The sequence below is a fragment of the Arvicanthis niloticus genome, chromosome 5 (genome assembly GCF_011762505.2).
Source record: "Arvicanthis niloticus isolate mArvNil1 chromosome 5, mArvNil1.pat.X, whole genome shotgun sequence".
Classification (NCBI taxonomy): domain Eukaryota; kingdom Metazoa; phylum Chordata; class Mammalia; order Rodentia; family Muridae; genus Arvicanthis; species Arvicanthis niloticus.
Window position 1 is genome coordinate 14,184,687 of NC_047662.1, and position 23,560 is coordinate 14,208,246.

General features: G+C 50.5%; 1 protein-coding gene and 1 long non-coding RNA gene across 3 annotated transcripts in view; one reads left to right on the plus strand and one right to left on the minus strand.

Moving 5' to 3' along the window:
• Positions 1-8,105: 8,105 nt before the first annotated feature.
• Arhgef10l (Rho guanine nucleotide exchange factor 10 like) overlaps positions 8,106-23,560 on the plus strand; it is a 149,679-nt gene continuing 134,224 nt past the window's right edge. Inside the window, exon 1 of one of the 2 annotated variants that reach the window (XM_076933857.1) lies at positions 8,106-8,260. The gene's annotated coding sequence lies outside the window, so the exon portion shown is untranslated. Of the gene's footprint in view, positions 8,261-17,362; positions 17,642-23,560 lie in introns of those variants that run through there. The other variant, XM_076933858.1, reaches the window with a different exon arrangement.
• Positions 10,417-16,108, minus strand: LOC143442308 (uncharacterized). Its single transcript, XR_013110356.1, has 3 exons — positions 15,370-16,108; positions 14,907-14,962; positions 10,417-10,703 (listed from the first exon to the last, which is right to left on the minus strand). It is a non-coding gene; the product is annotated as an uncharacterized LOC143442308 (long non-coding RNA).

A 23,560-nucleotide genomic window follows, 5' to 3' on the forward strand; every position in this document is an offset into this window, starting at 1 on the left:
GCCTCCTGTTTTCAACCCCCCCATCTCTTTTTTAAAAAATATTTATTTATTTATTTATTTATTTAATGTATATGTGTACACTGTCGCTGTCTTCAGACACACCAGAAGAGGGCATCGGATCCCATTACAGACGGTTGTGAGCCACCATGTGGTTGCTGGGAATTGAACTCTGGACCTCTGCAAGAGCAGTCATGTAGCTGCCTGCAGCTATGGGTGCCGGGTTCTCCTGAGAGGAAGTCTGGGAATTAACGGGAATGGAGGGCGAGAGAAACGTGGGGCCAAGACAAAATGTTCTGATAAAGGCTTGAAGTTTAATATTTTGCTTTCACGTATAAAGGGAAAGCCCCACCTCCCAGAGTCTCTTCTTGGTTCAGCCCAGGGGCTGGGTAAGGAGATAGCAGTCGGGAGGTGTCAAGGCTAGCTCAGCATTCTTCTTAGATCAAGTAGCAGACTTTAGGGTGCCAGGGCTGGCAATGCAATGCATCTCAGGTCCTACTGTTGCTTGGTCTATTGTGGTAAAAAGGCTCGCTGGCCTGCTCAGGCCTGGGGGAAGGGCACACAGTCGGTGCTCTTAGCCGCTGACCCATCTCTCCAGCCCCCCAATACCCCATCTCTTAAGTGCTGGGTTTAGGGTCATGTGTCACCACACCCAGTCTTTTATTTTTTCTTAAGACATTATTTTTCTAGGCAGCCCAGGCTAGCCCTAACCTCACCATCTTCCTGCCCCAGTCTTCTGAGTGGGATTAGAGGTGTAACACCACACACTAAAGTCCAAGGTGGTTTGTTAGAATGAAAACAAAGACCACTCCCACATGATGACCCTTCACACCCGGTGCTTGCTTTCTGTGGCTGAACTCACTCACTCTGCACCATGGCCTTCACAGCTGAGAGTCTTTGTCCCCATTTTACAGCCTTGCATCCAGACGTCAAGGGGTCAAGTGGCTTGTCTAGGGTCACGTGGCTGGCAAAGAAGCTGGACTCAAACTTAGGTTTGTTTGATCTCTCTCAGTGATGATTACAGGAGCCCTGGCTGCAGGTCTGGTTATGTCTCCACCCAGGGCTCGGAGCTCTTTAAGTCAAACTGGGACACTTTAGGGCAGGAGTGGAGCTCAGAGGAACGGTGTGTGGCTCTCCCTGGGCAAAGCTGCCATCTGAGCAGGAGGACTAGAGAGAGTTGGAGATCCTTTTGGCCATCCCAATGGCTTGTCTCACAGCTAACGGTAGCACATGTTATCTGTCTCCATGACACACGGGTAGGCTGTCTCAGAAGGACCTCTGGCCTCAGCCTTGATGAGGATGAATGGGTGGAGGTGAGCCCCACTGTGCACCCATGCAACTCGGAGACCACCACCCAGTGTGTCTCATGACCACGACTCTTTACCCCTTTAAGACTGTGAACAGGCAGATGGCTTAGGATGTAGGGGACAATGGGTGGACCCACTGCTTGCCAGGCATCCCTAACTTGAAGGCTCAACCTCCTCCCTCCCACAGCAGTCAAGGTCTCAGAGCCCGACACCAGCTGTCCCTCTTGGTAGCTGTGTGACTTCTCTGAGTCTTGATTCCCCATCTTCCAAATGGATGTGAGATCTGCCACTCCGGCTGTTTGGGGACCCGATTGAGCTGATTGACAAAAAGTCCTCTGCCTGAGGAAATTGGAGATGGCGTACAGGGATGGACCAGCTAAATGGCTCAGCAAAGATAGGTGCTGCTGCCAAGCCTGATGACCTGAGCTCAACCCCTGGGACCCACATGGAAGGAGGAGAGAACCAGCTCCTCAAAATTGTCCTCTGACCTACACACACACACACACACACACACACACACACACACACACAGACAGAGAGAGAGAGAGAGAGAGAGAGAGAGAGAGAGAGACACAGAGACAGAGACAGAGAGAGACAGAGACAGACAGACAGACAGACACAGACATACACTACAAATGTAAAAAATAAAAAATACAAGGACGAGGGCAGCCGTGTGGTGCACACTTGTAAAGTCTGCACTCTGCACTTTTTTGTTTGTTTGTTTTTGTTTTTTGTTTTTTCAAGACAGGGTTTCTCTGTGTAGCCCTGGCTGTCCTGGAACTCACTCTGTAGACCAGGCTGGCCTCGAACTCAGAAATCCTTCTGCCTCTGCCTCCCAAGTGCTGGGATTGAAAGCATGCGCCACCACTGCCCGGCTTGTACTCTGCACTTTTAAACTTAGGTGGAAGCACTCAGATCAGGAGTTCAAGGCCAGCCACAGCTACGTTATAGGTTCAAGGCCAGACTAACTAAACCCTTGGAAGCTTTGCCTAAAACAAAACAAAACAAAACAAAACAAAACAAAACAAAACAAAACTCCCCAACCAAATCAGTAATAACAAAAATCCAAAAGGAAGTTGGTGGCCGGAATCAAGGGGAACTGTGAGCAGGAGTCTCATCTGGGGGCAGATTAGCCCCTTGGAGGGCATTTACTGCAACTGGGACAGCTGGGGTTGACAGAGAGAGGGCATGTGGGGATCAGAGGCAGAGGTTTGGTTCTGATTACACATGGAGCCCAGGATGATCCCATAGTGTAGAACCTTCTGGCCACAGTGCTGACAGGGATCAGGCCTAGTCCATAGCGCCTACCATGGGGAGCTCCTGTCCTGTTCTACTCAAAGGACTGCGATTCAGGATCAGCTTCAGGAGGCTGCTCATTCCACTGCCTATTGGATGTACGGTGAGTGCTGGGTGTGGGGCTGTGGGGATGGCTGCTCGGTGAGAAGAAGCAGAAGTCTAGTGCACGGCACAGTCTGACACCATTTCTGCAGCCTTGGTTGGTAGAAAGCCAGCTTGCTCCTGCTTGAAGGTACTATGTGTGTGTGGATGGCGTTGTACAGTGCATGGGGCATGCTGTGTGTGTGGATGGCGTTGTACAGTGCATGGGGCATGCTGTGTGTGTGGATGGCGTTGTACAGTGCATGGGGCATGCTGTGTGTGTGGATGGCGTTGTACAGTGCATGGGGCATGCTGTGTGTGTGGATGGCGTTGTACAGTGCATGGGGCATGCTGTGTGTGTGGATGGCGTTGTACAGTGCATGGGGCATGCTGCTGTGTGTGGGGATGACGTTGTACAGTGCATGGGGCATGCTGTGTGTGTGGATGGCGTTGTACAGTGCATGGGGCATGCTGTGTGTGGGGATGGCGTTGTACAGTGCATGGGGCATGCTGTGTGTGTGGATGGCGTTGTACAGTGCATGGGGCATGCTGTGTGTGGGGATGACGTTGTACAGCATAGAATGTGTTGCTATTCACTTGCAGACTTGATTAGTTCAGAATGTGGCTGTTAGTTTTCTTTGTCAGTTTGGCACAAGCTAGCATCGTCTGGGGAGAGGGAAGCTTAACTGATATATCCATCAAACTGGCCTGTGGCCATGTCTGTTAGGCATTTCCATGACTAATGATTGATCTGGATCGGCCTAGCCCACTAGGCAGTGAAGGGTGGTGAGACTTCTAGGCAGGTGGTCCTTGGCTGTATAACAAAACAAACTGAAGGCTAGAGAGCTATCTCAGTGGTTAAGAGCATTGACTGCTTTTTCAGAGGACCTGGGTTCATTTCCCAGCACCCACATGGCGGCTCGCAACTGTAACTCCAGTTCCAGGGGATTGGACATCCTCACACACACATTCAGGCAGAGCACCAAAGCCTATAGAATAAGAACAAATAAACCTGTAGTGAGAATTTTGGGATTCCAGTTTCTTTAAGAAATACAGAAATAGTATAAGAATGTGTTTTTGTTTAATCCCAGGTGAAAAGATGTGGGGCTGCTTCAGATGTCCACAGCAGCTGACGATGATTTGTCTCGTGCCCTGGCAGAGGCGTGATTCTGCCAGCCGCAGACAGTTTCTGTGATTGTGTGATGTTTGGGATTCTGGAGACTTTTCAGAGGGTACACAAATGCCAGGTCCTTAAGAAGTGGGGTCGGTTGTTGGTTGGTCGTTGTTGGGTGCGGTTTGTTAAGTAGTCATGAACAAAGAAACAGCAAGAAGAAGAAATTAGATATACTGACAGGGAGATCAATCTTGCCCTAAGGAACTCAACACCCCTAATCAGCAGGTGTCCCTCTATCCCCTCCATCCTTTTTTTCTCTCTTATCTAGTGTTAGGGGTTTGAAACGGTGGAAGGAAAGGAGTGGAGAAGGATGGAAGAAAGAAGAACCCACAGAGTAGTAAATACCAGCTATATAAATCATTAAAAGAAGAGAGAGAAGAAGAAGGAGGAAGAAGAAGAGGAGGGGAAGGAGGAGGAGGAGAAGAAGGATGAGGGGAAAAAGGAGAAGGAGAAGAAGAAAAAGAAGAAGAGGAAGAGGAAGAGGAGGAAGAAGAAAGCAGGGGGCTGGAGAGATGGCTCAGTTGTTAAGAGCACTGGCTGCTCTTCCAGAGGACTGGAGTTCAATTCCCAGCAACCACATGGTGGCTCACAACCATCTGTAATGGGATCTGATGCCCTCTTCTTGTGTGTCTGAGGACAGCAACAGTGTACTCACATATATTAAATAAATACATAATAAATAAATAAATAAATAAATCTTTAAAAAAAAAGGAAGAAAGCAAACCAAGCAAGCCATGGAGAGCGGCTCAGTAAGCAGTATCCCTCCCTCCACGGCTTCAGCTCAGTAAGCAGCATCCCTCCCTCCACAGCTTCTGCTTCAGCTCCTGCCTTGACTCTGTGATGAACTGTAAGCGGAAACATCCCATCTTCCCCAAATGGCTTCTGGTCATAGCGCTTTACCACGGCAATAGAAAGCATCAGGGCAAGGAGTTTGAGGCCAAAGTGATGACTCAGGATGAGGGGTTTAAGACTCGCCCGGCAACACGGTGAGGTCCTGTTGCCAAGAAATGAATGATGAAAGAACGGACTCACTGTTTGTTTTTTCTCCTCTAAAAATAGAATTATTTTAGAGGAAAAATAATTTTAGAAAAAAAATTTAATCTTTTAAAAAGAGTTATTTACTTATTTTATGTATATGAGTTCACTATAGCTGTCTTCAGACACAACAGAAGGGAGCATCGTATTCCATCACAGATGGTTGTGAGCCACCATGTGGTTGCTGGGAATTGAACTCAGGACCTCTGGAAGAGCAGTCAGTGCTCTTAACCACTGAGCCATCTCTGGAGCCCTTAAAAAACTTTGTTCATTTGTTTCTTCAGTTTTTGGAAGCTCCTTTTCATCTAGTATGCAAACCACCTGGGCTCAGGGCTGGAGCTAAGAAGGGCAAGATGGGAGATCCCAGAAGCCTCCTCACCCATGCTGGGGGCTGGTCAGCCTTTCCAAGGGCCAACCCTGGCCCCTCCTGATTTCTTTAGCATCTAGGAGTTAGAAGACCAGATTAGCTCTTCCAGGTAGCAGGGCAAGAGACAGAGTACAGGTTTCCACAGGCCAGTCTCTTCCCCAGGTTTGTGGAGGAGACAGCTCTTCTAGAAGAGCCTGGACCAGGGACCAGGAGCTACCCTCCCATGCTGGCCCCATAGTGGGAGTGGCTGCCTCTTGTCCTGGGCACACTCCAGGCCCCAGTGACCCTGGTGGGACCTTGATGTGAGTCTGCCTGCCTAGCACGCGCTGGGCACTCACTCTGTGCACACTGTCTTCCTTACGTCTGTGGCAATCCTCTTGTTCCCAACTCGGAGGTTAAATCTGGGTAAGGTGACTCATCCGAGGATGCTCTCCACCTCAGGGAAGCTCTCAGCCAGACCAGGACTTGCCTGCTCCGGAGCGGAACAGCAGGCTTTGGACTCACTCAGCCAAGTCCAAGTTCTGTTGTTTTTTAGACAAGGGCTCATGTAGCCCAGGTTGACTTCAAGCTTGCTATGTAGCCAAGGATGGCCTAGACTGCTGGTGTTTCTGCTTCTACCTCCTGAGTGCTGGGGTTACAGGGTGTGCCACCACACTGGGCTCAAATGCACCTACTTGATATCATTTAATTCGTTTGATACAGGATTTGCTATGTAGCTCAGGTCATCCTTGGCTTGGCTTTGCTCTTCCTGCCTCTGCCTCTAGTGCTGGGGGATTTAAGGTGTGCACTGTTATGCCCACTTCTGGATGGTTTTTTAATGAAAAATATCCACTGTGAGACTTTGAGTAAGTTACTTTCTCAGGAGCCTTTCTATGTGAAAAGGAGAACCCAGGGTGTAAGGTGTGAAGGAAATTGTGCTTGGAGAGGTTCTCTGTGTGTGGAACATGTGGAGCCCAACAACCCAGAAAGTAAGCTTTACCGTCACCATCACCACCATCACCACCATCACCACCATCACCACCATCACCACCATCACCACCATCACCACCATTATAACCATTACCACCATCATCATCACCACCATCATCATCATCACCATCACCATCATCACTACCATCACCATCACCACCATCACCACCATCATCACCATCATAGCTATCATAACCATCACCACCATCACCACTACCATCATCACCATCACCACCATTATCACCATCACCATCATCACCACCAACATCATCACCAACATCAAAGTCACCATTGTCAGGCTTTCTTCCTAAGGGGCCAGTGTAACCCCTGGGGTTTCCTGGGACTGCAGTCTCTGTCAGGACTCAGCTAGGCTGCGGTGTTTACAGACCAAAACTGGACAGAATGGAGGAGCAAATGCACATTTTTCTGTTTGCTTTGTGTTTTAGTGACAGTGTCTCCACTTGTGAAACTTACCATGCAGCCCGAGGCCAGCTTCTGACTCCCAGAGATCCTCCTGCCTCGGTGTCAAGCACGCGTGATCACATTCGGCGACACGTGTGCTTGGTTTAGGCAAGCAAGGACAGGCCAGATTTAGCTCTAGGATTAGTTGCCTGTCGCTGATCTAACACCTCAGGCTTTGGTGAGGGGGGCAGAGGAGAGGGGGGCGTGGTTCGGTGTGAGGGGGTGGGCTACCTTTGTATCTCCAGCTGGGCTTTCCTGGGGCTCAAGGAGTAAGCGGAGCACTTGTGATTAACAGACTTTTCTTTTCTTTTCTTTTCTTTTCTTTCTTTCTTTCTTTCTTTCTTTCTTTCTTTCTTTCTTTCTTTCTTTTTTAAGATTTATTTATTTATGTATGTGAGCACACTGTCGCTGTCTTCAGACACACCAGAAGAGGGCATCGGATCCCATTACAGATGGTTGTGAGCCACCATGTGGGTTCTGGGAATTGAACTCAGGACCTCTGAAAGAGCATCAGTACTTAACTGCTGAGCCATCTCTCCAGCCCCCACCCCCCCGTTTTTTTTTTTTTTTAAGAATTATTTATTTATATGAGTGCACTGTCACTGTCTTCAGACACACCAGAAGAGGGCACCAGATCCCATTACAGATGGTTGTGAGCAGTCAGCGCTCTTAACCGCTGAGCCATCTCTCCAGCCGGACTATACTGATGTTCAGACGCCTGTGTTCTTGACGAGCAAGGTGTTGGGCAAACCTATGCTCATGGACACTGACAGCGAGAAAGATGACTATGGCAAGTCATTCCCTGTCCTGCAGCCCCAAAGACCTATTGTATTCTGTGACCCTAGTGGCTGTCACTGACTGCGGGCGACCCTGCTCCTCCCGACAGCGCTATCATTCAGAGGCTATTATTACTATTATTACACCTGCAGTTTAACAAGCAGATAACTGAGACTCAGAGAGACCAGACCGCTTGTCTGAGGTCACACAGCTGTCACTCAGCTGTCCTCAAGAGGATCTCTCCCCTCCGGTGTATGGCTGCCCCTTACCATCTTCCCTAGTTAAAGAATCTGGATCATATAAGGCTCCACCCATCCTGGAGTCTTGTCTTGAGCCCCATCCAACCAGGGGACAGCAGGCAGAGTTTACCCCTGCACTCAACACTCCTTGAACCCCTATCTTTGTTTATTAGTCCCTTTTTCCTACCCTGGCTAACTTCCTGGGCTTCCTGGGCTGGGTTGAGGGATATATACACGCATCCAGGCTGGGACTGACTGAGCCTAACCCTTCCTGGTGGTAGAGGCCAGGGCCCCCTCCGGTCCTCCAGTCTTCCACCCTCTGCCCGCCTCCGTGTCCAATGCACCGGCCCAGCAGGTCTGGCTGGTAAGTGACTCATACAGTTGGGCTGTCAACAAGCCCAGCCAGGCCTGGCTCAGGAGCCTGAGTGTATCAGACCGGAGGCTCCTGCTCGCTCCACCAGCAGCTTCCCCACCAGATGCTTGCCCGCTGGTGGCTCCTGCCCCATCACTGGCATCTTCTCCCCTGAGGACCACGGTTGAACTGTACGCAGTCCAGGTCAGTTAGTCTTTCCCAGTTAAGCCCTCTCTGTTCTTTGCAGAATTGGACGGGGTGTTCTTTGGATGTGATGGAGGTGGTGAGGGTCTCCTGTGTTGACACCTTTGGACTCCGGGATGTCCGGCTCTTCCCAAAATGGCAGGGAGGCTTGGAGATGCCTGGGGGTTCTCAGAGAGAACTTCATTGACCATTCTGCAGTGGTGACCCTGAGTCTCGTGGGTAAATGAGGGTAATGTGGGAGACGGGACATGGAGGAACCATGAGCACAGGTGTGTGGTGGGAATTCCCCTACCCCATTTTTAGGCTTACAGAGGTTGAGAAGGGTGGTGGTGGCTTCAGAACATCTTTATAGCTGGTAAATTGAGGCTCTGAACCCCCAGAGAAAGCCGAGGTGGCAGAGTGGTTGGACATTAGCAAGTCCACTCTCAGCCTTCCTTGCTACTTCATGGTTACCTCTTTGGCTCTCCCGTGTTCTTACCCTGGTGGCTTCCTCTGTCAGTCCTGTTCCGTCTCATCCCTGCCATTCACCTCTAGAGGGAAGGACAGTCTCCTTGGCAGGCATTGTACCCGTTTGTGGTTGGGTGGCATTTTAAAGGTCACTAGGCGGTCTTGCCCTGCGTCTCTGACACGTTGCTATTTAGCCAAAGCTTGACTCCCTCTGGTGATGGAGGATAGCTCACTGGTTTCAAAGGATCTGTTTCATTGTTCGGTCAATGTCTGGCCAATGATAACATCATGAACTCAACCAGGCCCCTACCTCATGTTTTCATTTGGCTAGCACAGTGCAGTGCTTGTGTGACGAGTTTAATCCTTCCATATTCCCACCGAGTATGCGCTACTCTGATCACGGGTCCAGAGAGGCAAAGGAACTTCCTGAAGCTCGCATAGATGAAGAAAAGGGGACCTGGGGTTTAAGGAGGAGGAAGAGTGGGTGTGGCAGGGGACAGGGAGGCCTTGGTCCTAAGTCTGCTTCTCTTTCCCATTTTTGCTATCTCCTGCCTCCTCTTGCTTTCTGTGGAAGGACTCTGGTGATCAATAAGGCAGTGTCTTGCCAAGGTACCTCACAGTTTACAAAGCTATGTACATTGCTGGTCCCCTAGGGCACTCACAGCCTAGCTAACTGGACAGGGTGGGGACAACCAACCCCATGGTGACTGACCTCATAGTTATGGGGTCGAGGCCTAGAGAGGTCAGGCATCCTGCCTGAGGCCACATGGTTACAAGACGGTGAGGATTCAAGGGTCTTTCCTTTCCCTAGCCACCTCCTCACCTTTTAGGCTTTGGTCTGGAGGACCCTGGGGAGCCTGGTAGAAGTGTCAGAGGTGGGGTTGCCTAGTACACTGAGACCCAGCTTGTGGCTACCGCCCACCTGCCTCTGTCCTCCGAGAGCTGAGGACTTTGGGGGTTTGAGAGGGTGGTCCTTTCGTATCCCTGTCATCAAGCAGAGAGACGTCCCCACTCAGTGTGGAGGACAGTCATGGGTAGGAGATCACAAGAGGAACCTGCTGTTCCCCGTTCCTCGTAACAGTGCTGTAATGGCTTCCACCCTGCTGTGGCAAAGAATCTACTTCCTGGGCACTGCCATGTGCAGACCATAAGCCACACAGAGCTCTCCTGACAGCCCCATTTCCCAGAGGGCTCTACCTAGTCGTGACTAAGCTTATTTTAAAACGTTTCGATGAGGCTGGTATGCTCCTTGGGATTTCTGAGTTCAAGGTCAGCCTGGTCTAGAGGGTTAGTTCCAAGATAGCCAGGGCTATATGGAGAAAGCCTGTCTTGAAAACCAAAACCAAACGAAAACCAAAATGTTGGTATGGTGTCTTGCACCTGTAATCCCAGCACTCAGGAAGCCGAGGCAGGAGGATTGCTGTGAGTTTGAGACCATCCAGAGCTACAATGTGAGACCCTTTCTCCCTCAAGGCAACAACACAACCTGACAAGAGCCAAACCTCCACACAGTGCAAGCAGCTGCTCACCCAAGGTCTGCCGGCCTTCCTTGACTGTCAGGGTCTTGATGTGTAACCCTCAGGACTGAGGTACTTTTTAAAAGAGTGACCTCGAACCTCTTAAACATTTCTCATTACAATTCTTTTTCCTCAGTGTGCACACGTACGGAGGGGAAGTGCCCCCCCCCCCCATCCCCTGAGCCATCTCATTAGCTCGGCTGTAAGATTCTTGATATTGCTTCTTTGTGTTGCAGGATCACAGGTCGTGTGACTCGGGGTGGGGGTGGGGTGGGGGGAGAAGCTGAGACTGAGCTCAGTCAAGATCACCAGGCAAGAGTACCAAACAGGTCTGTGTGTCCCCCGAAGTGGGCACCACTCTTAGAATGCGAGCTCTCTGGGGAGCAGAGGTCTCCAGGGTTCTCGGGAGCTGAGCAGGAAGCAGGTTTTGGAGAGCTTGCAAGGTGTCTCAGTGGGTAAAGGCAGGTTTGCCACCAGACCTGACAAAAAATGTGAAAAATAAATAAAAATAAAAAGGGCCAGTGTAGAGACTCTGGGATTCCTGAAAACCAGACTCCAGGGAACAAGTCCCAGGAGCTGAGAAGAGGGAGCCGAGCAGCTGGTGTGGCTGCCCTTGTACCTCCCTTCAGTCTTTAGCTTTGGGTTGAGAGGACCCCTCTCCCAGATTCCTTCAGTGTGGGGGGACACCAGGAACTGGATGTGCGTGTGTGTAGGGGGAGAGCTCATGCTCCCTGACTCAGCTCACCAGGCAATGGCCAGCTGAGGGAGGGAACCAGGGGTTCAGACAGACAAGCTACCCTTCCCCATTCCCCCACACCCCTCCCTACCCCACCTCTTCCCCTAAGCTGATAAGCATTTCTTCAATCTGATAAAAAGAGGTTACAGTGGGCTTGTTTTTAGAGCCATTGGGCCTGGAGCCAACAGGCCACCACCTTTGCTCTACAGAAGCTTTAGTCTTCCTTTGGTGACCTCGAGGGAAACTCTTGTTCCCCCCCACCACCCCCACACATACCCCTGGGGCCTCAGTTTCCTCTTCTGGGAAAGGAGAGCATTGGCTTCTATCAATTCTAAAAGCCCTTCAGCTCCGACCCTGTCTCCAGGGGCCCAGTGGCTTCCCACCACTCTGCCTCTGTCCCAGGTCAGCACAGCCACAGTGCCCAGGAAGGAAAGAGGAATCTGTGGCCTCTGGTGGGAGAGGACTGAGGGAGACTGGAGTGGTGGTCACACAAGCCTGAATAAACCCCACCCCGGACACCGAGGGCTCATCTTGGGGAGAAGGGCCTCGTGGTGAAAGTCCTCTCTATCAGTGGGAGAAGGATGGGCTCAGGGGTCAGGCTGCGGTTCTGAGCTTGGCTCTGTACTTTCCCTGGGTGAGTCACTTGACCAACCCTGGGCTTCCAGAGCTGGTGAGAGTATGCATTCTCCCAGTGTGTCTCTAAAGTTGGTGCATAGAAGTGACCCCGACTCCTTTTTCTTCTTTCTTACAAATGGACAAGTTCCAGCCTGGCAGGACACCGCCTGATGCAGCCTCAGATTACAATGACATCTTTCATTTATCCCTCGGGATGGCTGTCTCTAAGGGTCAGGAAGCCACATACTTTGTCCTCTTTCTCTTTCTCTCCCCCTGCCCCGGGATCTCCACGTAGCCCCAACTCGGTTACTGAAGGATGACCTTGAACTTCTGGTTCTCCTACTTCTTCCTCCCATGTGCTGGGTTAAGGTGTGCACAGTGATGTCGGCTTCGTGCAGCGGCTGAAGAACAAACCCAGGATTTCTTGCTTGCTAGGCAAGCAGTGCAAGGTCCTTTTTTTCCTTTCTTAACATTGTTCCGGCAACTAGAACGCCAGGTCTTGTGTCTCGATGCCCCGCTATATGAGTCGTGCCTCTCCAACAGGAAACTGCTCCGAGCAAGGAGGGCATAACTCTTCACACTATCTTGCCCCAGAATCTGCCCTGCTTGAGCCACGGGTCAGAATTAATGAGGTGGGAGGGCTTGTGGGTCACATGAGATCTCTCACTGAAGGAGAGCGAGCCTGGCAAGCTCTGGGCTGCCAGGATGTCCATCACTCCGGGGTCTGAGAGCTCCTGGGTAAAGGAGGAGTGACTTGAACTAAACCCGCAGCTCTGTTCCCAGGCCCCGCCCTGCACCACAGGGCAGGGAGCTCACTTGGCTGGGTACAGTTTATGACTGCCTACCCTCCTCCCAGCCCCATCTGGAGACAGGAGCTTAAGGTTGGTGCAATGCCCTGGCGTGGAAGGTACTGTGCGATCCTTTCTGCCATGGCTGTCACGCAGCCTTCTCAAGGTGGCTCATCCCTCTGTACTCCTTATTTCCTTGTTCCTAAAAATGTCAACACACTCCTCTCTGCCTTCTGTGGAAGCCTTGCCAGGGGATTTTCCCAGTAAACAAGGAAACCACATTTACCTTCCTCTTCTCCTGGGGCAGGGCGGGGCGGGGGGAGTGGCTGGGAGTGGAGGAGTTATGACCCACTGTCTGTTTCATCTTCATTCTCAGTCGTATTCTCCCATGTCATCCTTCTATCTGTCCACCTGTCTGTCCATTCATCCAACTTCTCTCCACCATTTCTTTTTTTTAAAAAATATTTTTAATGATTTGTTTATTTTTTGTATACCTCAGTGTTTTGTCTGCAAGTATCTCTGTGTTGAGGGCGTAGGATCCCCTGGAAATGGGGTTAACAAACAGTTGTGAGCTGCTGTGTGGGTGCTGGGGATTGAACAGAGGTCCTCTGCAAGAGCAGACGGTGCTTTTAACTCTTCAGCCTGCCTCTACCCATTTCTACTCACCTAGTCACCATCCACCCATCAATCTATACCTTCATCTACCATCCATATATCCATCCACCCATCCATCCACCCATCCATCATCCATCCATCCATCCATCTACCCATCTACCCATCTATCCATTCATCAATCTATACCTTCATCTACCATCCATATATTTTTTTATTCATCAATCTCTCCATTTGTTATTCATTAATCTATTTTTATACCTACTTACCTACTATTTCCACCCTCCCACTGATCTATTTATACACTGAGCTATCCCATACATCTATCTATATACACCTACCATCCATATATCCATCCATCCATCCATCCATCCACCCACCCATCCATCCATCCATCATCCATCCATCCATCCATCCATCCATCCATCCATCCATCTAGCCATTCACCTACCTATCCACCCTATGCATCCAAAGGCCGTTTATCAAATGCCTATTTAGTGCCAGGCACTATGTTCTGGAGCTATGCTTTTTCTAAACAGACAAGATCCTGCCTTGGGGGGTGGTTGGGGTAGCAGAGGTGACAGATAATTGAGCAAGCACTACAGTCCCTAGTGTTGTGGGTTGGTTGTCACTGTAGGTCAGCTTCCTTGTGTGTAGCAGAGGATGGTGGTAGCTCCTACCTGGAGAGATTATTGTGATCTCATGGAATTATTCAGGGAAAGGCCCAACACCCAGCAGCCAGTGAGTACCTGGAGAGGTGATGATGATGATGATGGAGGTGATGGAGGTGATGGGGTGATGAAGGGGATGATGCTGATGGAGATGATGAAGGAGATGAACATGATGCTGCTGATGGTGATGATGGAGATGATGGAGGAGGTGAAGGGGATGATGCTGATGGTGGTGATGATGCCACCACCAACTCCAGGGCTGGCTCTCATGAACCACACTATCCAGGAGTTTCTCTGGGAAGGTTGCTTTCCCCAGAGATAGCAGAGGTAGCAAGGGGATAGTGACACAGGTCAGGTCACCAAGCCATCTTTCCAGGCCTGGGCAGGCCATGAGAGAACCACCTTCACATAGGGCTGGCCATGGCTGGTAGCTGATCAGGTCTGAGGGATTCTGCAGGGCCTGGGATGCCATAGCTGCCCATCTGTCTGCCAGGCAGGAGTGGAGTGTGCACAAAGCAATAACCAGGCAGGAGCTGGTTATTAGATCGCCCTTCTCTTTTGTGTTTGGATTTATCTTTGGAGATAGGGCCTCCCTATGTAGCCCAGGCTAGCTTGGAACTGCTATGTAGTCCATGCCACCCATGATTTTACAGTCCTCCTGCCTCTGCTTCCTGGATACTGGGTATAGATGTATGTCACCACACCTTACTTCCTCAGATTGTCTCTGCAGGGTGCAGGGGTGGAAAGGAAACCAGCAGAAGCCCAGGAGAGGCAGACAGTAGATGGCACAGGGAGCTAAGGGCACAGGTGTGGATGGAGCCAGAAATGTCCCAAGTGGGCCCCTGGGATTGAGAGACTGCGGAGACATCGTTCTCATGTTCGGCTAGACTTCTGGTTTCTAGAAAGATGTGTAGGGGTGGCCTGGCCCGCTGGCACCCACACTGACATGCTCTGCAGGAGTGTGAGTGAGACCCTTCCCATTTCGTCTTTCCCAGGCTTTGTTCTGCCTCCCCCCCCCCCGTTTTTTTCGAGACAGGGTTTCTCTGTGTAGCCCTTGGCTGTCCTGGAACTCACTCTGTAGACCATGCTGGCCTCGAACTCAGAAATCCGCCTGCCTCTGCCTCCCAAGTGCTGGGATTAAAGGCATGTGCCACCACTGCCCGGCTTGGTTCTGCCTCTGAAGAGTTCAAGTGGCAGTATTGGCATCTGGTTATCCAGCAGGGAGTGGGCTAAGGGCTTCAGTACGTAGAAGGTACTTACCCGGGAAAAGTGAATGTCAGCTTTGCGATGGTGTGGTTTCCTGGCGTCAGCAAGCCCTAGGTTCAATTCCATGGCACAGAAAAAAAATAAATGTGAACCACATATCTTCAGTGACCTTAAGGAGGGTTTAAGCCAGAGCCACGCAGCTGAATCCCCGCTTATGAAATTTTGGGGAGGTCAGAGGTGGACCTAGAATGTAGGGCTTACTTGCTGTGTGTCTCAGGCAGACTACTTGCCCTCTCTGTGCTTCAGTTCCTCATGTGAAGAGGGATCTTGGAAACTTGTTCTTATGAGAGGGAAGGGGGCTTAGGCATGGAGGGTATTGAGCTTGATGTAGCCCAAGTATTTGTAAGGGTTTGCGGTGGGGGAGGGCTTTTCGGGGAATGGATGATGGCAGTGTGTGAGTCTGAGCTGGTGGGGAATCCTGGGCTTCATGAGGGTCTGGGTTCAGGACCTCCTTTACCTTAGGTCTTTAGTGTGCTGGATCCCATCTGCTGTGCTCTGAGATCTTGAGTTCTCGATTTCACTGGCAGGGTTCTGGCTTTGTAGCCTCAGGCAGGCAGGGCTGCTGGGGGTGGGGGCGGGGCTGGCGCACAGTGAGCCTCTGTGAATGGAAGCCATCCAGCAGAGCCTCACAGAAGGACTGGGTGGCTGGATGTTAATGAGCGTTGGGGCTGCTCCAGAAAGCCAGTCTATAAAGCCGGGGCCTGCAGCTTCTTGGGTGCTGCTGCTGGGAGTTTATGAGGAGGGTGCAGCCATATAAGGACCCATTGTTCCGAGGGGGCACAGTTTTACGACTCTTAGAAAGCTTCTTTCATCTGGGGACCAGGGAGCTGGTAGAAGAGTCCCAGCCCCGGGTGAGCAGCGGCAAAACCGGGGACAATGGAGGTTTCTGGGGCTGGTGCCAGGCCATAACTGTGCCCAGTGTCAGTGCAGCCTGGCAGCTGCAGACTGTCCTCCCCAGCTGAGGTTGTTCCCTTCTGGAGACCTTGTGTCTGGGCCCAGTCCCCTGGCTGGGCCCACTCTGTCCCTGGTTCCCTTGCTCTTCCTTTTCTCAGCAACATCCCTCACCCTGTCTCTTCAGCCCTACGGTGGCTTCTCAAATAGGCTCTGGGCTCTGTCAGCTGACCAGCAACTCTGAGCTCTTGGTGGTAACCTGATGCCCGGAGGAAAAGACCTTGCCTCCTGCCCTTTCTGGCTGTGTGCCCAGGCCCCAGGCAGAGCCACACAAACCTCTGCTCAGAGGCCCCAGGGCTCAGCTCTTCCTGACAGGCTGTAGGTGAGGGAGGGTTCCCGGGCACGTGGCCTGTGGTGGTGGGTTGGTGGGGAGAGGTGCCGAGTATCTGCCTCTGAGGCTCTTGACTTACAGGTATCCAGCAGTGACCTTTCACCTTTGTCCCCTACAAGACACAGGAAGGGAGAAGGAGGAGGATGAGCTCTTGGACCTTAACAGGTCCTCTTGTATGACACTTAGTGGCCAGGGCACATGGATATCAATCTGCCTCTTGTCACAGGCTGCTTTGAGTCAAGGAGTAAAGATGTCCTCAGAAGGCTCCAGTGACAGTGTGGGACTCATGGCATTAGGAATGGAAGTCTGGCCGGGCGGTGGTGGCGCACACCTTTAATCCCAGCACTTGGGAGGCAGAGGCAGGTGGATTTCTGAGTTCGAGGCCAGCCTGGTCTACCAAGTGAGTTCCAGGACAGCCTGGGCTACACCAAGAAACCCTGTCTTGGGAAAAAAAAAAAAAAAAAAAAAAAAAAAAAAAAAAAAAAAAAGGAATGGAACTCCGGACCTGAACAGACTTTGTGCTAAAACTTCAACATCTGTAAAGTGTGAATAAGGTTCTTTATAGAGTGGGGGGCGGGGGGTGCGGCTGGGGAATGAATTCATACACACAAGTGTCCATGCAGAGCAAAGTGGAGAGACACTGTTCTGTTTGCTATTATCATTTTTTTTTTATTTCTGTTTGTTTATTGTTGGTTTGTTTTGAGGCAGGGGGTCATGTAGCCCAGGCTGCCCACCGTACTCACTACAGAGGCAAAATAAGTTTCTGTTCCGCTGCCTGTGTCTTCCGAGTGCTGGGCTTCCGGTAGTGTGCTGCTCCTAGCCCTTGTGTTGCTGGGGACCAACCCAGGGCTTTGTGAGCGCTGGGGAGGCTCGCCCTCCACCAACCAAGCCACGCATTTAAGCTCCGTCTCCATCTCTCTTCCTTTTAATTTTCTTCTCCGAACCTCGGCCTGAACTTGGCTGCGGTTCTTTCCACAATGTGAACAATGACTGTGCTCTGAGAATCTTGTTGGTCATTTTTCCAGCTCAGCCTTTTGGCTCTGTTATTCCACATTCCTGGGAACAACCAGCCAATGGGCTCCCTGTGGGTCAAGTGGCCACCATCCCATCTGAACTACTGTGCCAGGAGGAGGCGGCTCTGGGGTCAGTTTCTTAGAGGCTCCATTACCACGGAGTAGACAGAGAGCTGAATCTGGTGCTCTCTCTATGACCCAAGGGTTTCCATAGCTCTCAAGACTATTTAATTTTGGTGTGTTATATGGAAGTCGGAGATAAGGGTACAGGACTCTGTGACTTTGAGGATAGCCTGGTCTACACAGCAAGTTCTAGGCAAGACAGGGTTACATAGAGAGACCCAGCCTCAAAACAACTACAAACCAAGACAATATGAAGACCATTGAAGAAGACACCACACGTGAACCTCTGGCTTCTGCACAGGCGTGTACAGGCAAGTGTCCCCATATACACACATGTACATGTAGGCGCACACACACACGCACACACCATATACACACAAGATTTAAAGAAAACACATAGTTCTGGAAAATATCGGGGTTTGTGCTGGGTTTGGGGGGGCATGTAGCTGTAATCTCAGCCCTTGGGAGGCTGAGACAGGAGGATTGCCTGGAGTTGGAAGGCAACTGGGGCTATGGTGTAAGACCCTGTCTGGTAAAACAAAACAACTAGAAAAAACAAACAAAAAGCAACTGCTGGCCTGTCGTGTGACTTTTCCTGGGGAGATGTGGGCAAATGTCTGTTCACTCCAGACATGGCACCAATGTCAGACCAAAGAAACATTTCCAGCTCTGGAGTGGGTGGTGACATCCTGAAGGCTAAGTCCTGAAGCTCCCCCTTCAATCTTCTCTCTGGGTACAGTAGCATTCCGGAGACCCCAGAAGCAGGGCAGAATGATGTGCAGCTGGGAGGGGTGGGCTCAGGGCAAAGGTGGGTAGGGAGGGTGCAGCTGGAGTCTAAAGTGAGGGTCTGGCGAGCTGCCTCCCCACCGTTAGACCAGAGAACATGTTTAATAGGCAGATCTCACGAGAGTCCTGTGCCATGGCCACAGCTGCTCTGTTTAAGATGGTGAGAGCCGGGTCATGACGCTAGGAAAGGTGTGTGTTGTGTTACGTATAGATATTGGAGCTGAACCTAGAGAAGGAAGCGACTGTTCTCATTGAGAATGAATGAGTCATCTGTCCTTTTCCCTATATTTTATTTATGTGTGAGTGTGTGTGATGTGTGTGCATATATGTATATGTGCGTGTGAGTGTGTGAGTATGTGTGTCTCTGTGTCTCTGTGTTTGTGTTGTGTGTGTATGTGTTATGTGTGTGCACATATGTGTATGTGTGTGTGAGTGTGTAAGTATGTGTGCCTGTGTGTCTCTGTGTGTTTGTGTTGTGTGTGTCTGTGTGATGTGTGTGTATGTATGTGTAGATGTGTGTATGTGAGTGTGGGTATGTGCGTGTGTATGTATTGAGTGTGTGCATGTGTATATGTGTGTATGTGGGTATGTGTGTGTATGTGTGTTGCACATGAGGAGGTTAGAGAACAACTTTTGAGAGTTGGTTTTCCCCTTCCATTGTGGGTTTCAGGAATCAAACATGGCTTACCACCCTTTAATTGAAAGCATATTTACCCCTGAGCCATCTTGCCAGCCGGTCTGACTTTGTAAATGACTCCCAACGTTCAGATAAGCTGCAAGTCCACTATGCTCCCACTTCCCACCCACTGCCCTTCTCCTGGGCTGGAGAGGCAGCTGCTGGCGTCACGGTCTTTCACCCTGGGTACTGTGCTGTGCTTCCTGCCCACAAGGACACTGTCCTTCAAAGCTACCCTACAGCTAGCTGAACCAGGAAGTTCACATGACACCTTACCATGGTCTAATCCTCAAACCCTAATCAAGATTTTCCAGTTGTCTAACAATGGTCTTTATAGGAGAAGCCTTGAGTTCTGAATCATGAGGTGTGTGTAGCTGTCGATTTTCTTCAAATTCCTTCAGTTTTAGAAGTTTCTTTAGCCTGCTTTTGATATTGGCGACCTCAGTGCTTTAAAAGACAGTGGGGACCAAGTCTGGCAGTGCATATCTGTGATGCCACCACCTGGGAGCTTGAGGTAGGACCTATATAGTGCAGGGCATGGTGGGGTATGGTTATAACCCCAGACAGGGACAGGAGGACCAGAGGCAAGTTCCAGGCCAGCCCAGGCTATATAGCAGGGCTCTTTCTAGAAAGAAAGAAAGAAAGAAAGAAAGAAAGAAAGAAAGAAAGGATAGATGGGACGGGGTATGTGGCTCAGTTACTAGAGTGTGGTTGCTAACATGCAGAAAACCCTGGGTTTGATACCCAGGGCTCCATAAACTAGACATGGTAGCACATGCCAGGAAGATGGAGGCAGGGGGATTAGACATTGAAGCTCGTCTGAGCCTTTAGGGTGAGCTCAGGGCAGATTGAGTTATATGGGACCCTGTCTTAAGGAAAACAAAATAAAACACTTAGAAGAGAATGCTTCTTATTCTGTGTTACTGGCCTTTTGCTCCTAACTGCGTTTGTCAGAGATCCCGAGAAGCGATGCCGTGTCCCCTGTGGTCACGGGAGGCTGTTGGTGCTACCGGAACACCTGGGTACATTTACTGTGAAGTTGCTTTCTTCCCTTTTGGAGTTAACAAGCACCGTGTGGGGAAGAGCTTGAGGGCTTGAACGTCAACATATCCTTTTATTTCTTTACAGTGTGTAGACCTGGCGGTGCTCCACTGTGGGTGCTCCACTGTGGGACGTAAGCTGCTATAACGTTCCTTTGTTTCCTTGCCTGCGCCGTCAGACAGGGCTGGACAGAGCCATGCTTTAAACTGATTGAGCTGGGACTCAGGCCTGCTTGGGATTGGGGCTCAGTCTCAAGACTGGGACAGAAGAAGGAATTCCTGCGCACACTTGTTCAGGATCCCGTGGGAGAGCGATCGCTGCTGGGTTGTGGAAGTTCATTTCCTTATCCTCCCATTTTCTTTTCTTTGCTTTCTTGGTTTATTTGTTTACTTATTTGTTTTGAGACAGGGTCTCATGAAGTAGCCTCAGCTAGCCTGGAACTCATTCTGTAGACCAGGCTGGCTTTCAACTCACTCACAGAGATTTGTCTGCCTTTCCCTCTCAAGTGCTGGGATTAGAGGTGAGTGTCCCCATGTCCGGCCTGTATGGTTATTTATTTATTTTTTTATGTCTGTGGGTGTGAGCATGCCATGGCTCACGGATGGACGCCCGAGGACAACCTGTGGGCTTTAGGGATGCTACCCATGGTGGTCAGGTTCAGAGGTAAGCTTCCTTATGCACTGAGCCATCTTTCTGGTTCTTCTTGATCCATGACGAGGTGGGGGCTGGTCTTGGGAATCAGTAGGAGGCAGAGGCAGGACCTCTGTGTCTGTCTCTTGGCTTCTATCCCAGCTTGTTTACCGACCTTGGGCAAATCGTACAGCCATTTTTTTTTTTTAGTCAGAGAGGAACTTAGCCCTGTCCTTGTCCCCTCCTTCCCACACTCCTCCCAAAATCCGGGTGAAAGAAAGTGAGATCTTGCATTACTGAGTCTTCATGAATTTCTGTGACTCTCCTGTGAGAGGTTCTTACACCATAAATCCCCCAGGAGGCCCTGCTCAGTGGGTGATGCTGGTTAATTGAATGTTGTGGAATATGGAAATATTCCCAGACTTTAAAATAAATTAGTTTATTTTTATTTCATGTGCATTTGGTATTTTGCCTGCGTGTCTGTGTGAGGGTGTCAGATGCCCTGGGACTAGACTTACAGACAGTTGTGAGCTGCCAGGTGGGAGCTGAGAATTGAACACGGCCAGTGGCCCTAACCACTGAGCCATCTTTCCAGTCCCTAGGCTGTTTTCTTTTTTTTTTTTTTCCTATTCCTTTTGTAGTTATTGAAACCCAAGGGCTCAACTGTGCAGCAGACATGTGTTTCTGCTGCAGCGGCTTCAGCCCTAGGTGTTGGGAGGATGTTCCGTGTGACTCCAGAAACCATATCTAGGGCAGGTTATGAGAGCACCTTCCATGCCATGCCCAGCAGAGACTTCGAGATGCCCGGGAGCCGGGGAACTCCCAAGGAGGGAGTGAAGGAAAGAGTCATCTGAGATGTGCTATTGATGGAGACGTGACCAGAGAGCAGTCGCCAAGCCTGCCTATGATTCTAGGGCCCGAGAGGCTGAGGCAGGAGAACCAAGTTCAAGATCAGCTTGGGTGACATAGAATAGGATCTCAAAACAGCAAAGCAAAGCAGGGTACATATGCCTGCTACCCCAGGGTCCAAGAGGCAGAGGCAGGAGGATCTTGAGGTCAAGGCCAGCCTAGGCTACATGAGACGCTGTCTCAAACAAAACAAAGCAAAGCAAGCTGAACAAAGAAGTCACATAATAAGAAACAGTTAGTGTTGTGTTTGTCATAGAGTAACCAGGTACGGAGACGGCAAGAACAAAGGGCCAGAGGCATCCCTTGTACACCGTCTCTGCGGTGAGTTTAGACCGCGGACTGCAAGAGCGGCTCATAGGGCCTCACACTTGTAACCATCCCAAGACCTCGCAATAGAGGCAATGTTGTGAGTTCAAGGCCAGCCTGTGCTATATAGTGAGATCCTGTCTCAAAAAAAAAAAAAAAAAAAAAAAAAAAAAAAAAAAAAAATCCAACCAACTGAAAACCTTAAACAAATACAAATAAAAAGAACCAGGCACGATGGTGCATGACTTCAGTCCCAGTACTCGGGACGCAGAGGCAGGCAGATCTCTGAGTTCGAGGTCAGCCTGGTCTATATAGTGAGTTCTAGGTACATAATGAGACCCTGCTTCATAAACCGGAAATGCCGCTGGGCGGTGGTGGTGCACGCCTTTAATCCCAGCACTTGGGAGGCAGAGGCAGGTGGATTTCTAAGTTCGAGGCCAGCCTGGTCTATAGAGTGAGTTCCAGGACAGCTAGGGCTACACAGAGAAACCCTGTCTCGAAAAAACAAACAAACAAACAAACAAACAAAAACAAACAAACCAAAATGGAAATGCCAGGAGTGGTGGTGCAACGCCTTTAACCTTTAATCCCAACACTCAAGAGTGGGGGGGATCTCTGTGAGTTTGAGGTCAGTGTGGTCTACATAGCGAGTTCCAGGACAGCCAGGGCCATGTAGAGGAATCTTGCCTCAAACAAACAAACCAAACAAAAAATAAATAAGAGGAATATGAAGCTGGAGGAGGGAGGGAAGAGGTGTGTGAATGTTCAGGGAGAGGTGCTGGGGAGGAAGAAGGCAGAAGGCTGTGCTAGCCTGGCCTGTGAACTGTGGCTCGTATTTTTGTCAAGCACATACTGACTCTTCCAGACATGACTCTTTATGGCAAAAGTAGAGAGCTTAGGGACAGTGACATTAAAATGCTAAGTCACGGGGGAAGGGCCTCAGCGCCAAGGGTGCACTGGGCTGGAAGAGAGGGTTGGCTGGTGGGGAACATATTTGTGTTGAAGGGGCCTGTCCCCAGCGGAGCCTGGCCACAGGGAACATGAACCGGGCATCACCAGCTCCTGGCTGTATTTGGAGCTCCAGCAACCTGGCTTTTTATGGCCAAGCTCCCAGTGATCAAGTGTTGGCCACCAGTTAACAGCAACTGCGAGAGACTGTGGGGAGAGCAAGCTGAAGCCACAGGCTCAGTCTGTTTTCTCAGCTGGTGGTTTGCAGCATAGAACCTCAGGGGTCCAATGGCTGAGGGTTTGGGGGTGTCCACTTGGAATCCATGGAATCCCCAAGGGTTGAGTGTGTGTCTGCCTTGTGCAGAGCTCCAGGAGGGAGCACAAAGGGGACCTGGAATGTGACCTCTGCCTTTGAGCCTGGACCATAAGTGCCTGCCAGGTAGAGATAGTTCATGTCTTCAAATCGGCGTCCTGTTCACAGCTGCGTGTTTGGAGTGTAAGGCTGGCTTCCTGGGGATTCCGGGTCTTGGTGTAGTTCTGGGAGGGGATAGCAGATGTAAGAGCCTCAAGGAGCCTGGAACAGATCCTGAAAGGCTGAGAACAGAGGCCCAGGGCCTGTGCCTGGCTCCGCTTATGACAGTTCCTGACTCAAGTCACATTCTAGACTAACCTTTAGTGTTATGAGCTCAGGGTGGGGTGGGGGGGTCAGTCTGAACATCCAAAAAGTTCTTCCTGCTCTGCTGGCCTTTTGGAACATTCCTCTGTGTTTTTCATGGTACATTAGCCCCCAGCATGGAAGCTCCCTCAGAACAGAGGCTGGGCCTGTTTGTCCAAGAAGTCTCCCATCTACCGACCGTGGCACCAGCCGTGTACTTAGCAAGTATTGAGTAAACACGAGTCACCAACTGACCGATGAACTCAGAGAGTTCAGCCC